Source organism: Phyllostomus hastatus, unplaced genomic scaffold (genome assembly GCF_019186645.2).
Source record: "Phyllostomus hastatus isolate PE091 unplaced genomic scaffold, TTU_PhHast_1.1 phas_scaffold_78, whole genome shotgun sequence".
In the NCBI taxonomy this organism is placed as follows: domain Eukaryota; kingdom Metazoa; phylum Chordata; class Mammalia; order Chiroptera; family Phyllostomidae; genus Phyllostomus; species Phyllostomus hastatus.
In genome coordinates, this window is record NW_025334041.1 from 48,310,169 (window position 1) to 48,325,699 (window position 15,531).

The window sequence follows — 15,531 nt, forward strand, 5'->3', positions numbered from 1 at the left end:
TGTACTAAAGGAAAAAAAAACCTTTATCACTGGGGAGACAAAAATATTGCATGTTTTGTATCGTAAGGATATGGGCACACATGTTGCATTGCCTGTTGCTTTTGGGGGTCCATGTTTGTTAGAAGAGAAAGCAAAAGCCCTTAGAAGCACTTGAATTGAGCTAAGTTATGAAGAGCTCAAAATAAAAAGTCAAGAACAAAAAGTCATTGATATGCAGTGTTTCTCCAAGGCTTCATTAGTCCACAGGGAAAATGCAGAGTGTCTGAAAGATCTGACAACCTAAAGTGAGGTTGTCACAGCACTGTGAAGAAGATGCATGTGTATTCCTAGGCAAGGATGGAATAAAAAGGGGAAAGTAGGGTTTTAATTATTGCATCACTTAGTCATGATGTCTTAGAGTAAATGCATATTTACTGTAGTTCAGCTATGAGATAAGTAACAGAAATTCTTTGCAAAACATTTCTGGATAGCAGAGGGAGCTGTCCAGCTCCAGCTGGCTATCCCCAGAGAGTTGTCCCAAGATGTGGGTCTCTTGGACATGCACCAACAACCTGGCTTGTGTTTGGACACATGCTGCCATTGGTTTCTTTGACAACAACAAAAATGATGAAAACACTCTTGACACTTAGAACTGTTCATATTTTAATTCATATGTTGCAGTATCAATGGGTATCCTGTATGCTCGGAACTAAATCCTAATGTATTTATTAGGATGAAGAAAACATACATTTTCTAATCTGACAGATAACAGCAATTCTTCAATAAGCAGCAAAAAGGCTAAAATGAAAGAGTAACCACTTCTCATAGCCCTACCTCCTTGCCTCCACAAGGTCAATTTGGGTTTAATGGAGGATTTTTTTTTAAGTTGATTTCTCTCAGAAGTTTCCAGAAGAGATAAAAGAAGCCCCTGTTGTCCTAGAGCCTGGTGTTCTCCCATTGAACATAAGCAGTTGTATAGAATACCAACATAAAGCGAGATTACTCCATACTTTTAACGAATCAAGATGGAAAAGAGTCCATTTTGTAATCATGTCTGAACACAAATACAACTTGAAAAATGTTCAAGTCACAGTACACCAAGTGTACACCTCTCCTGGCTAGTGGCTACTGCTTCTTTAGCCTCCCTATAGCCTGCCCTCCCTCTAGATAAGATTTACTGAGATATTGTTTTAGTTTCCTAAGGCTACCATAACAAATGACTATAAACTGGGTGGTTTAATACAACAGACATTTACTGTTCCACCGTTCTGGAGTCTGGAAATCTGAAATCAAGGTGTGCAGGGTTGGTTGCCTCTGGAAGCTATGAGTAAAAATCTGCCTCATGCCTACCTTGTAGCTTCTGGTGGCTGCTGTTAATTCTTGGCATCCCTTGCCTTTTAGATGCATCACTATAACATGTATCTCTGTCTTCAAATTTCCTTCTCTCTTGTGTTTCTCCTCTTTGTCTCTATATCTTCTCATCTTGGAAGGATTCTTGTTATTAGATTTAGAGCCCACCTGGTTAATCCAAGATAATCACATCTCTACAACCTTTGTTTAATTCTTTGTGCAAAGACTTCTTTTCCAAATAAGGTCACATACATGGGTACTAGGGTTTAGCATTTGGACATATCTTTTGGGGTAGGACAATTTTACCCACTCCAGATCTCTAGCCACAAAATTATTCTATCTTTCTGACAGCATCCAATCCAGAACAAGTGTCACTTTCTTAAACCCTCTCCAAATTACCTAAACATAAACTCAAATCTTATCACAATCTTTTCTAAAACTCTTACTGAGATGACCCATAGTTCATCTTGTTGTATGTTCTCCTTCATCACAATGGGTAATGAACTCAACTTGTACAACTATAGGAGTATTACTAGTGGTCTTTCACTGGTGGGCACTGATACTTCTTAATACTGTACTTAACATTTATTGTCCCATGTCAATGCTCAGATGCAAGAATTCACTGAATCTTTGCAGCAATTCTATGAATAGGTGTTATCAATTCTCATTTTATAGATGATGAAGTTGAGGCTTAGAAACATTAGCATCTGTGTTAGGGTTCTCCAGAGAAAGAGAAGAAATAGGATGATCTATCATCTATCTATCTATCTATCTATCTATCTATCTATCTATCTATCTATCTACTGATATTGTAACAGTAGGGAATTGTAACCTACCCTACCATTCTTTTGACATTGTTTCTATAAATGCTGACTCTGATAATATGTAGCTTGTAGATAAATAACATGTTTGTATGAGAATCTAAGGAACTACATAAGATACAGACTGCAACATTCAGTCATCCCAGCTCTCAGAGATTTGCTGAACTTCAACAGTAAAACTCCAAACCAGACCATCATTTTCAAGGTCCTTATTGGAAAAGATTGTGCTGGTCTGCACGTAGAGAACTTTTCAACCTACCCCTTGACCTCTTTGTTCTGCTTTCGCTCTCCCTCCCTATAAAAACTCTGCCTGAGTTCCTTGGACCCACAGGGCCCACAGGGCCCACAAGCCCACCCACCTGGGAATCAGCATAAGAAGGGCCCAATTTTCTTATGGGTAGTGGAGGAAGTGACTGAAAGCCAGCCAAGAGTTGAGCAAGTGGCATTGTTCCCTCTCAGAACCTTCTCCCACCTATAGCACCACAATGTAGTGATGTGGGTTGCCCCACCCTGGCGAATATCCCTAACAAGACTCTGACCCTTACAACATAATAGGTGCACTGAGACAAAAATAAGACCCAAAATAAGACAAAAATTGAGACCCAAATGAATAGATCAAAGCTCCAAAGATAAAACTAAGTGATGAAGAGATAGCCAACCTATCAGATGCAGAGTTCAAAACACTAGTAATCAGGGTGCTCACAGAAATGGTTGAGTATGGCTATAAAATAGATGAAGAAGTGAAGGCTATGCAAAGTGAAATAAAGAAAAATATACAGGGAACAAATAGGGAAGGGAAGGAAACTGGGCCTTAAATGAATGATTTAAAACTGAAGGAAAAAATAAATATTCACTCAGAAAAAATGAAGAAACAAAAATTCAAAAAATAAGGAGAACCTCTGGGACAACTTTAAACATTCCAACATCTGAATCAGATTGCTGGCATTTGAAGCACCTCTCTCACAAGTTTGGCTTTCATTGTGATAGGCAGCTGTACCTGTGTTCAGTTATCATATGTGATATATAGCCTAAGTCCCAAGATCTGCAGTTGGCAAAGTAAATACCCTGGAGAGTCAAAGCTATAGTTCCAGTCTGAGTCTGAAGGCCTGATAACCAGGAGAGCCCATCATTCTAGTTCTAAGGCTGTTCTAAGGCCTGCCAGCTCAGGTCTGAGACCCAGAAAGAGCTGATGTTTCAGTTCATGTCCATAGGCAGGCCATAACATTGATGGTCCAGTTTTAAGGAAGTCAGATGGGAAGAAGACTCTCTTACTTAGTAAAGGTCAGCCTATTTGTTTTATTCAGGCCTTCAACTGATTTGGGTGAGGCCCACCCATATAGGATGATCTGCTTTACTCATTCTCTTAGGGCAATTTACTTTACTCACTCTACTGATTTAAATGTTAATGTCATCCAAAAACATCCTCACAGAAACACCCAGAATAACTGTTGACCAATCAAGTTGACACATAAAAGTAGCATCTTTCACAGCATCTTTCCCAAGATCTCACAGCTGGAAATTGGTGGAGCCATAATTCAAACCTTGGGCTATCTGACTCTCAAGTCCATGTTCTGCCATACTGATCCCCTATTATCTCCCTTTTCATAGGTGGGCTTTATCCAGAGACAATCTCCAATGGATTCTATACTAATTCATACTGATCTTAGAATCTGAACCAATAGTTTTTTTTTGCTTTTTTAAAGATTTTATTTATTTATTTATTTTTTTAGAGAGGGAAAGGAGGGAGAGAGAGAGAGAGAAAGAGAGAGAGAGAGAGAGAGAGAGAGAGAGAGAGAGAGAGGGAGAGAGGCATCAATGTGCGGTTGCTGGGGGTTCTGGCCTGCAACCCAGGAATGTACCCTGGCTGGGAATCGAACCTGGGAAACTTTGGTTCCCAGCCTGAGCTCAATCCACTGAGCTACGCCAGCCAGGTGAACCAATAGTTTAGAGCCAAATTACATTTTGTCTCATATTTTTGCTGTTGGTTCATGTATGATTTTACTCACCTCACCTATTAGATTATAAGGAATTTGGGAATAAGGGCTGTACCTCAGGCTTCAATAATATCTAACATTATTAAATACTGCCAATGAAAAACTGAGTCTCTGTAAATCTAGGAAAATAAATTTATTTGAGTCAAACTGAAGACATGACTGAGAACAGAGCTCCATGAAGCCTTGAAACAGTGCTCTAACTTTAGAAAAGTTAAAGAATGTTTATATAGACAGGAGGATAAATAAAAATATAGCTATGCATCAGCAGCCTTAGTTAGTTACACACATTCAAGGATTAATAGTTTTACATCAAGTGGAGAGAATGTACAGTTAAGGTAGTGCTGCCAAACACCTGGAGTTGGGAAGGGATCTGGAAGCAATTATTTTGAAACTTTTATCAGGATGTAGAAAAAATAGGTACTGCCTTCTATAATAATTTATCTTTGTAATAGGTACTGTTGGAAAGTGTATATGGCTATCCCCATGGGGGACCTTGGTTAAAAATTTACTGTGTTGCCTTGGTTACTGATTAAGTTGGAGCAGCTTAGACACACTTTCCTTTCCAAATACTTACTGTGGACTTGACACTTTACATGTATTTATCCATTTAATACTGACAAAAACACCCTAAGGTGCTACTTCTACTATTCCATTTTACAGATGAGAAACTATAGCCTAGACACTGACCCACCTGCACAAGGTTAGTGGGGCTGGAAGTGGAGCCAGGATTCCAACCCAGGCAGCCTAGTCCCAAGCCCTGTGCTCTTAACTACAATTTGCTTTGCTTCTTGTATTCTTTCCCCCAGTTGCCCTGACTTCCAGTATTGCCTTACTTTGGCACCCAGAGGCTCTCATTAAGTAGTTAATTTCAGGGAATAAGAACTGTTTGGGAGGCAGAATGGCTTTGAGGTTGGCTGATCAGGAGTGTGGGGTGGAGTCCCCTTGGCAGGGTGTACTTGACTTGTGGTTTGGCAAGTGCTATTCTCTAAGACTCTCCTGCCCAGATTCCTGGTCCTCCACTGATCTCAGCTCAAGGACACACCTTCTGGGAAGCCATGGTTGAGTGTACTCTCTAGAGAGGCACTCAGGCTGTCCTCACCTGCCTGTGTCCCTTCCAGTGTTGGCCATGAAAATGCAATGTCACCTTACTAAGCACAAACTGGCTCTTGATATTATTAGAGGCTTTCCCACCAGGAGATGTACAAACAGGTTCTGTGCACAAGAAGAGATCTGCAGACTCATGCACAGGTGGCATAATGCCTGGGTCACTAAGCTTGGGCACACCTAGTCCTCTCAGGCTGCTGGAAGAAACTCTAACTCAGCATTTCAGGAAGTTGGAGTTATAAGACCCATCTCTTAACTCCAAGCCCACTCAGCTCCACATTATCTGAACAAGCAGGTGACATTTAAACTTCTTTAAAGTTACAGCATTCTTTAAGTGTTCCAACAACCTTAAAGTATCTGCATATTGTCAGGATCAGAATGGGCACACAGTTTTCAGCTTGGGAAAGTGCCTCTTCTTGGTAGCCCTAAAGTAAATAGATGTTCTGTCATATGAATCTGAAGAGATGTTTACTGTTGAGGCGTCATATTTCTCAAAGACTAGACCGTGAGCTCTCTAAGAGCAATACCATATTTTATTGAGTTGTGTTCCCAGTACCTAGTAATGGCTTGCAACATAGGAGTCCCTTAGGGACTTTTTTCTGAATATAAAATCTTTAGGATTCCCCCTGATCTTTTATCATATTATCATCAATACAAAACCTTGCTATAGATCATCTTACATAACCCTCTTACATGAAGGTAAGAGGCTTATGTCCCAGCTCTGGGGTAAACCAGCTCTGTAACTTTGGCAATATAAGTTTACTTCTGGACCTCAAATTTATTTATTTGAGTGAATAAGTTTGGATTTGAGCAATTCTAAGTTCCTTTCAAGTTTAACATCCTAGGACTCTGCTTGTGAAATGCTCTGCAGAGAGAAGAGCTTATAGAAAGGTGGTTCCTGCTGTATCTGACTTTGGAGTCTAAGAGTGAGAACACAGGCCCTGGCTGGGTGACTCAGTTGGTTGGAGCATCATCTCATGCACCAAAGGGTTGCAGATTTGATTCCTGGTCAGGGAACATACCTAGATTATGGATTTAATCCCCAGGTGGGGAGTGTGTGGGAGGCAAGCAACTGATCTCTCTCTCTAAAACTCAATGAACATGTCCTTGGGTGAGGGTTTAAAAAAAAAGAGTGAGAACATGGTCACAGACACACTGTTATGGCCCCTTGCTCTGGAGCTACCATCTTGAGGGGATGAATGAAGAAGGAGAGAGGTGATGACTCCTCCAGAGCCCTTGGGGAAGTGGGGTTAAAATCAGGGTCCCTGCCTTATGGTCATGGCACCTGCTGCCAGAAGCCCACATTAGAGACTTTGCTATAGTCTCTTCTGCCTCTTCCACAACGAATCTCTGCAATCCTACTGTCAAAATATGATGCAGGTACCCCACTGTATGCCATATGCTTAGGAAAAACATCCTCACACAGACTCCTGGGGAAAAAGGAAAGACACAACTCTTTGATCTTGATCCCTGACAAAGAATTTGTCTTGGGTCTTTGGAATTTTGGGAGCAAAATAAAAAGACCTGTACTTTCAAAGCTTCCCTCCTTTGATGTATAGTAGACTAGGGTGTGGTGGGGGCAGATAGTTCCCTCTGGGGCAAATATTCCTTTGTTCTTGGAGGACACCACAATGGAGATGGATATTTGATTATTCTAGAATGCAGAAATTCAGACGCTGCCTTTCCAAGGGGATCTGGTGTCATGCACAATAACAAAAAGCTGTTTTCATCGTGGGTGGAATGTAGCTCTGCAAATTGTTTTCTATAGGAAAGTGTTTCATCTTTAAAGAAGATTTAGTATTCAGAGTCTGTGAAAAAAATGTTTCCTCTTCTTGGAAAGTATGTGGATATTCTCACTGGAGTGGAGGCTAGAAGTTGGATGCTGGAGGGGGCGTAGGAAACCCACCCTCACTCAGGCTGATGGAGGGATCACCAGGAGAGATAGATAGGGAACTCAATCCAATTCTATTCTATGCAATATTCTAGACTAATTAGCTCAGACCTTGGAAAGGGAATGATGTTTAATTTTTTGTCTCTTAGTTTAAAGTCTTATTAGGGACCCTCCCAGATTGGTGAGGACATTTCAACTGTTAATCTTGCTGGGACATGTTAAAAGGGGATAAAAAATAAGGGAGGACTTGGGGAATACTGAACAGAGATCATGAGGAAAGGACTCCATGGAAAGAAGAACCAGAGGTCCCTTACTCTCCTTCTCCCATCCCCTCCCTCTCTCTTCCTCTCATCTCTCCCTCTCCATCTCCAATGGAAGGAAAAGCAGAGTCTAGGTCCGAGGAAGTGGCTGGAGCTGGGCTGGGTGACCAGCAGAGGTACTTAGAGAGATTTGACCTGTGATCCTTACAATTCCTCATTTGTAGTACCAGTTTTAACTCTCTCAGAGTTGTAATTCCTGTCTGTTATTTCCAAATGTTTATTAAAGTCTTGTTATTCATTAAACTTGGGATTAGCCATGCTCTTGGAAATTAAAGGCCTGGATAATCATTAGCACTAGTTCACAGGTTTAGGAAGGACTGGCAGCAAAGTGAACAAGGTCCATGGAGGAAGAGAGGATAAAGATATGGACTGAGTGAATGTTAGTGGCACAATGTGGTTGCAGATTGGTGAGGTAGTTGTCATGAGGTAACCCCTCTCCCCAAATATATGAGAGCAGAAGGGATCTTCAAAGAGAGAGGCCAGGACCTACTAGATTTATGCTGGTGGGGAAAGTTTCTCCTTTTTAGTGAAGTTTCTCCTTTGCCTAGAATGATACAGGACAAAGGATTGCAGGGCCTTACCCTTGTGAGAAGAAGGGGATTCCCAGGGTTGTGATGAGCACGCAGGAAGCTATAGTAATGAGAATGAGTGTATGTAGAGAGGAAATAAAAAAAAGGTTTGCTTTTGTTTTTTGCCTTTTGTTTTTGCTATCAGGCATCTAAGTGTAGTAGAAAGAGCATTAGAGACACGTGTCTTGTCCTAACTGTCACAAACAGGGTACTATCACATTTTTCTCTAGACATCACTTTTCTCACGGTGAGTGATTTGTATACTCAGGATGCTTCCACCATCCCCCACTATGTTCTCTGTCTAAGCAAATTTGCCATCATTATGCAGCAGTTTGACAAACATACCTCTCTAGTCTTTACTTCCTTTTTAGATCTTACCAGGGGTCTACTTGGAGCAACTTTGATTGCAGCATCTAATGATCCATTGATCAAAATAGCAAGCACCTCTATGGAACTGTGCTGCTGCATCTGGTTACCCAAATTCGATCTGATGGTTCAGGGAAAAAGATGCTCAGAGGGCTTCTCAGGATGATACATCTCAATAGTTACTGCAGTGGAAATTGTGAATTTTGCCTTTCCAGGTCTCTATCCCAATTTTGGAAGACAGTCATTTATGTATTAGAATCTCAGATGCTATAGACATATCTATAACTACTCATCTGTAAGTCCTAGATCCTGTTCTCTTTGCATCTGCATGACACTATTAGCCTGATACACATGGACACTTAATATATGTGTGTTGAATAAATGAATTAATAAAATATGCAAATACTTATGGGAACCATATTTTTCAAGCCAATCATCAAACCATATTGTCTGCCATGTTGCTTCCAGATGTATGAGAGAGTTTGGGAGTTGTCATTTAGTTGCTGAAACTTCTAAATGAATTTGGGCACAATTTTGGAGGTTTCCAGGAAGAATTTAGCATCCTTAAAAATGTAGCTGAATAATCACCATAGTATTGAATGTCCTTCCTGACCTTAAAAAGCAGAGCCCCAGTTAAAAGCCTGAAACAAGTGAGAATTATCCTTTGTCACTTACGGTCGAGATGGCAGAGCTGAAAAATATGCTACTAACTTTTTCCCACAACCACATCAAAATAACAACTAAACTACAGAACAAAAATCATTCAGAATGACCATAAACTGAACTGAATAGAAGTCCTACAACTATGGAATTAAAGAAGAGACCACACCAAGACTTATAGGAGGAGCAGAACACAGAACAGGCTGGTCCCACGCCTATGTGTGGCAGATAAAAATTGGGAGAGATATCTTGACTAGCAGAGGTCCCTCTGAGGAGCAAAGGATCCCAGTCCCATACCAGACCCCCCAACTCAGGGTTCCAGTGCCAGGAAGAAAAATCCCCATGACTTTTAGTTGTAAAAACCAGCAGGGATTGAGACTGAGAAAGATGGAAACTTCTGGAGTCCCAGGCGGTTCCTCTTAAAGGGCCTACACATGGACTTACTCAGACTCATTCCCTCTGAGCTCCAGCATGGGGGCAGCAGCTTGAAAGGCACCAGAAATATATGGGGAGGAACTGAATTATCTAGTACCAGGGAATGAGCTGGAGAAGTAGCTTTCTCTCAGACAGAAGTGCTGGCAGAGGCCATTGTTCCTTTGATGAGGTCTTCCCACACAGAGTCAGCAAACTCCATCAACCTGGCTCACAACCTGGCCCCATGTTAGTGATTCCCTGATGTCAGGAGAAGAGAGAGAGTGAGAGCGAGAGAGAGAACGTGCAAGAAATTAAAACCTGTTTGAAAAGGTAATGACAGAAACCTTCCCTAATTTGGTGAAGGAAAGACATAAAAGTCCAGGAAGTACAGAGAGTCCCAAACAAAATGAATCCAAAAAGGCCCACTCCAAGATGTATCATAATCAAAATGCCAAAGGTTAAAGACAGAGAATCCTAAAAGTAGCAAGAGAAAAACATTTAAGTTAACTATAAGGGAGCTCCCATAAGACTGTCAGCTGATTTCTCAAAAGAAACTTTGCAGGCCAGATGGGATTGGCACAAAATATTCAAAGTGATGAAAACAAGGGCCTAAAACCAAGATTACTCTATCCAGCAAAGCTATTATTTAAAATCAAAGGACAGATAAAGAGCTTCCCAGAAAAAGCTAAAGCAGTTTATTACCACCAAACTGGTATTGTATGAAATGTTAAAGGATTCTCTTTAAGGAGAAGAGGAAGATAAAAAATATGAATGATAAAATGGTAATAAATACACATCTGTTAACAGTTGAATCTAAAAAACAGAATAAATGAACAGAAAGAAAAGAAACAAAATAATAGATATAATGAATGTTTTGAGGGTTTCCAGATAGGAGGGGTATTGGGGGGATGTAAAGTACAGCATAGGGAATATAGTCAATAATATTCTAATAACTCTATATGGTGTCAGGGGAGTGTGAGATTTATCAGAATAAACACTTAGTAAATTATGTAATGTCTAATCACTGGGATGTATACCTGAAACTCATATAATAGTAAATGTCAACTATAATTGAAAAAAATGATAAAAAGAAGAATTATCCTTCATGATCTCAATTCTCCTCTTAGAATTCTTCTTGCCTGCAGAGGGAAGATGGCGGTGAGGTAGGAGGGAGCAGATTCCACTTCTTCCTATACATGGGAGAAAAAACTAGCCAATCTATGGAGGAACAGAGCAAACAGCCAACAGTAACCCAGCATATATGAAAATAGAAGACCAAAGATTGTAGTAAACATTGAAAAACCAGATGGTAAGGAGAGTGCTTTAGGACAATAAGGTCCCAGGGACCAGTGCAGGGACCAGAGAGGCTGCAGCCCCAGGCACAGTGCCACCAGGTCTGCCACAGGGTTCTTGGGAGACAGCTGTGTCAACTGCTCCCTCCCTGGCCAAACATGGTTTGAGCAGCACCAGGAGAAATCTGGTTGCTTGAAGTCGCAGAGAGGGGAATAAGGAATAAGTGGCAAACACACAGGGGCCGTGAGCACCCATGGAGTCTGTGGATGCCAGCTTGGGAGAGTTAAGAGTGGTGCGGTGGCAGGCCTTGACCCTGATAGTGCCCGGTCTGGATGAAGAATTGGGCTGTGCAAGAGGCCAGGCTTGAGTAGGAGGAATTTCTCAAATAGAAAAAGTGAAAAGAGACAATGCAGAATATTCCTGTAACAATCACTCTGGCTTCCTCACCACCCAGCCAGGCAGTGATCCTGAGGTAGCTCGGGAAGTCCTGTGCACTTCCCTAGCACTGAGAAGGGTGCGCCCCAAAACTGTGGAACTGGAGGCAGCCTGGCTGAGTGCGTGCCCGCAACCTGGGGAGAGTGCACTCTGAGGAAGGCCTGGATTCCACACTCAAGGCCCTGCTGAGAGGTGCCAGGCTAGCTCTGGAGAGAGTGCATGAGAGGCTGACTGAGTGCTGATCAAGAAAGGAGAAAAGCTGTTCAGCCTGCTGCAGCCAGCAAGACAGGAAACCTGGTGGGGCCAGTTTGAAACAAGCTAGAGGTTTTCATTTTTAAATAAATTTTTATTTCTTAATTTTCATTATTTTTTATCTCTCAATTCCTTTTTCCTCTCTCCTTCTTTCTTGTTTTATTTTTTCTTCCCTTACTTCCAATTTTATCTCTTCTTCCTTCCTTCTTCTGCTTTTTTCCTTTTTTTTTAAATACCCACAAGTGAAACAAAAAAACTTGGAACTGTGAAAAGACCAGAGCTGGACCCAAAGAGGGGGCATCCCAACAGCTGAGACAGTGACAAAAATTTCACTTTACTATTACAGAGAACCTGCAAGTTATTGCATATTTGTATTATTATTTTTTCATTATTCTTATATCTTTTATTTTAATAGTACTTTTGCATTCTTCTTCTTTCTGTTTACTCTTCTTTGTTTGGCTGATTATATTGTATTGTTTGACAGGTTTTCCCTGTTCTCTCTTTCATAGTGTATTGTTAATTTACTGTCCTTCGCTTCACTTGTGTTCCATCAGCACACTACTCAAGGTCCTATACTCCCTATTCTTGTTACCCAGATCACACAGATACTGCTATATGATTGTTGCTTCAATATTATTGTAAACAATAGCTGTTCCATACAATTGCAAATACTACACAACACCCCTCCCAGATCTTAGCCCACTTCACAGTTTCCTGAACTCTATTATTGTAGTGGTTAACTCTATTTTCTCACATACTAAACCTATTTACTATCCTTTACTCTCACCTTACCTCAGAATCTGACTTCCCACAACATCACTGCCTTCTACATCCAACTCACAACCCTCTCCTCACCAACAAGAGTCTTATCTCTCTATCCTTTCTAAAAAGTGGCTAGTTGGATGGAATATCACAGTTAACACTATACATAGCCAAAGGATTTCCTATATCCTCTCTACTGGCTGCTACTGTAAATATCATAGAATACTCTCTTGCTGTCTTAAACAATTTTGCCTTCCCCATCCAACTGATCACAGAAAAGAGTAGGTGAAAGCTGTGAACACCAGGATACCTGCTGGAAGAGGAAACCCAACAACAAAGGAACCACCAACAGATAACAGAAGAAGGTGAAGGAGAGAGTGGAAGCCACACTAACCTCAATCCAGGACCTATCTGGAAATGCAACTAAGTAGTGGAGAAATTACCCAGGACAAACAACTGAACAAGAGCAAGAGAGAATCCTCAAAACTTTGTACACATGGAAGAACCAGCTTCAACACAACCTGCCCTCACCAGCACAACAAAATACAAGAAGTGGTGGACAGAGTGACCCTCAATTAACCAGCTGGTGGAAAGGAACCACCAAAGAAAGACCCAACAACAATCAAAACCCAAAGACAAACACAGAGCCAACATAATGAGAGCCCAAGACCAATGAGCTCAGGAGATCAAGGAGACTGCACCACTGAATCTCACAGGTATTCTACCACACAAGTTCACACCATAAACCCAGGTGAGAACAGATCAATTTAGAAGCTTAGGCTAACAAGAAGAGCCTCACAAACAATGGGGAGACAAAAAAACAATCCCCAAATGAAAGGAAAGGAGGAAGCATCAGAAAGAATGCTAAGTGAAATAGAGGCAACTCAACTATCAGATATTGATTTCAAAGCAATGGTTATCAGGAAGCTCAATGACCTCACAGTGAATTACCAGAAACTGCAGGTGAAACTACAATGAGCTCACTACAAACTATATCAACATGAAAAAGGAAATAGAAACTATCAACAAGGGCCAAAAGGAAATGAAGAATACAATTTCTGAACTTAAGAACACAGTAGAAGGAACCAAAAGCAGGATCAATGAAGCAGAAGATCAGACCAGGAAGCTGGAGGACAAAGTAGAAAAAAAACACCCAGAAAGAGCAAGAAAAGGAAAAGAGGCTCAGAAAGAATGAAGAGGGATTAAAAGAAATGCAAAACAGTATGAAACGTAATAATATTTGTATAATAGTAATACCAGAAGGAGAAGAAGAAGAGCAAAGGATAGATAACCTATTTGAAAAAGTAATGATGGAAAACTTCCCTAATTTGATGAGAGAAAAGTCACACAAATCGAGGAAACACAGAGAGTTCCAATTAAGAGGAACTCAAAGAGGCCCACTTCAAGACACATCATAATTAAAATGGCAAAATGCCAAGATAAAGAGAGAATCCTAAAGTCAGCAAGGGAGAAACAGGAAGTAACATACAAGGGAGCCCTAATAAGGTTAGCAGCTGACTTATCAATGGAAATGCTCCAAGCCAGAAAAGAATGGTAAGAAATATTCCAAGTAATGAGAACCAGAGGCCTGCAGCCAAGGTTACTTTACCTAGCAAGGCTCTCAGTCAAGATAGAAGGCTAAATCAGGAGCTTCTCAGACAAAAGAAGTCTAAAAGAATACGCTTCCACCAAAGCAGCTCTGCAAGAGATTCTAAAGGGACTGCTTTAAGGAAAGGAAGAAAGAGAGAGAGAGAGAGAGAGAGAGAGAGAGAGAGGAACACAGGCATGAAAATGGCAATGAATAAGTACCTATTAATAATAACCTTAAATGTAAATGGATTAAATGTAATCAAAGGCACAGAATAGCTGAATGGATAAGAAAGCATGACCCACACATATGCTGCCCACTAGAGACCCACCTCAGGACAAACCTACGGAGACTGAAAGTGAAGGGCTGGAAACAAATTTCCCAAGCATATGGACAGGAAAAAAAAAGCTGGGGTAGCAATACTCATATAAGACAAAATAGACTTCCAAAAAATGTCCATAAAGAGAGACCTAGAAGGTCACTTCATAATACTCAGGGGAAGAATCCACCAACAAGACATAACATTGTAAATATATATGCACTTAACATAGGAGCACCCAAATACATAAAGAAAATCTTAGAGGACTTCAAGAAAGATATTGACAGCAACATAATAATAGTAGGGGGTTTTAACACCCCACTGTACAAAATGGACAGAATTTCCAAACAAAATATCAAGAAACATATTGTGAAATTGAACAATGCCTTAGATGAAATGGACTTAACTGATGTATATAGAGTCTTTCATCCCAAAGAAGCTAAATACACATTCTTTTCAAAAGCACATGGAACATTTTCAAAGACAGACCACATGATAGGACACAAAACAAGCCTCAACAAATTCAAGAAAATTGAAATCATACCAAGCATTTTATCAGATCACAAGGGACTGAAACTAGAAACCAACTCCAAGGAAAAAACCCCAAACACTCAGAATCATGGAGATTGAATAGCATGCTATTAAACAATGAATGGATCAAGAATGAAATTAGGGAAAAAGATCAAAAAGTTTCTGGAAACAAATGAAAATGAACTCACAACAACCCAAAACTTATGGGACACAGTGAAGGCAGTCCTGAGGGGGAATTTTAGAGCAATAGAGGCCTACCTAAAAAAGAAAGAAACATTTCAAACAAACAACCTGACCCTACATCTACAAGAACTTGAGGAACAACAACAAAGACAGTCCAGAGCAAGTATAAGGAAGGAAATAACCAAGATCAGAGTATAATTAAATGACATAGAGACTAAAAGCACAATTCTAAGGATCAATGAAACCAGGAGCTGGTTCTCTGAAGAGATAAACAAAATCAACAAGCCTTTAAGTAGGCTCATTAAAAAAAAAGAGAGAGAGAGAGAGAGGGCCCAAATATACACAATCAGAAATGAAAGAGGGGAGATTACAACTGATACTACAGAAATAGAAAGGATTGTAAGAAATTACTACAAAGGACTTTATGCCAAGAAATTTGAAAACCTAGGTGAAATGGACAAATTTCTAGAAAAATTGAATTTTCCAAAACTCAATGAAGAAGAAGCAGAAAGCCTGAACAGACCAATAACAGCAGATGAAATTGAAGCAGTAATCAAAAAACTCCTGACACACAAAAGCCCTGGACTGGTTGTCTTCACAGGAGAATTCTACAAAGCATTTAAGGAAGAGGTAACACCTATCCTTTACAGACTATTCCAAAAAATCCAAAATGATGGAAGACTCCCAAACTCTTTTTATG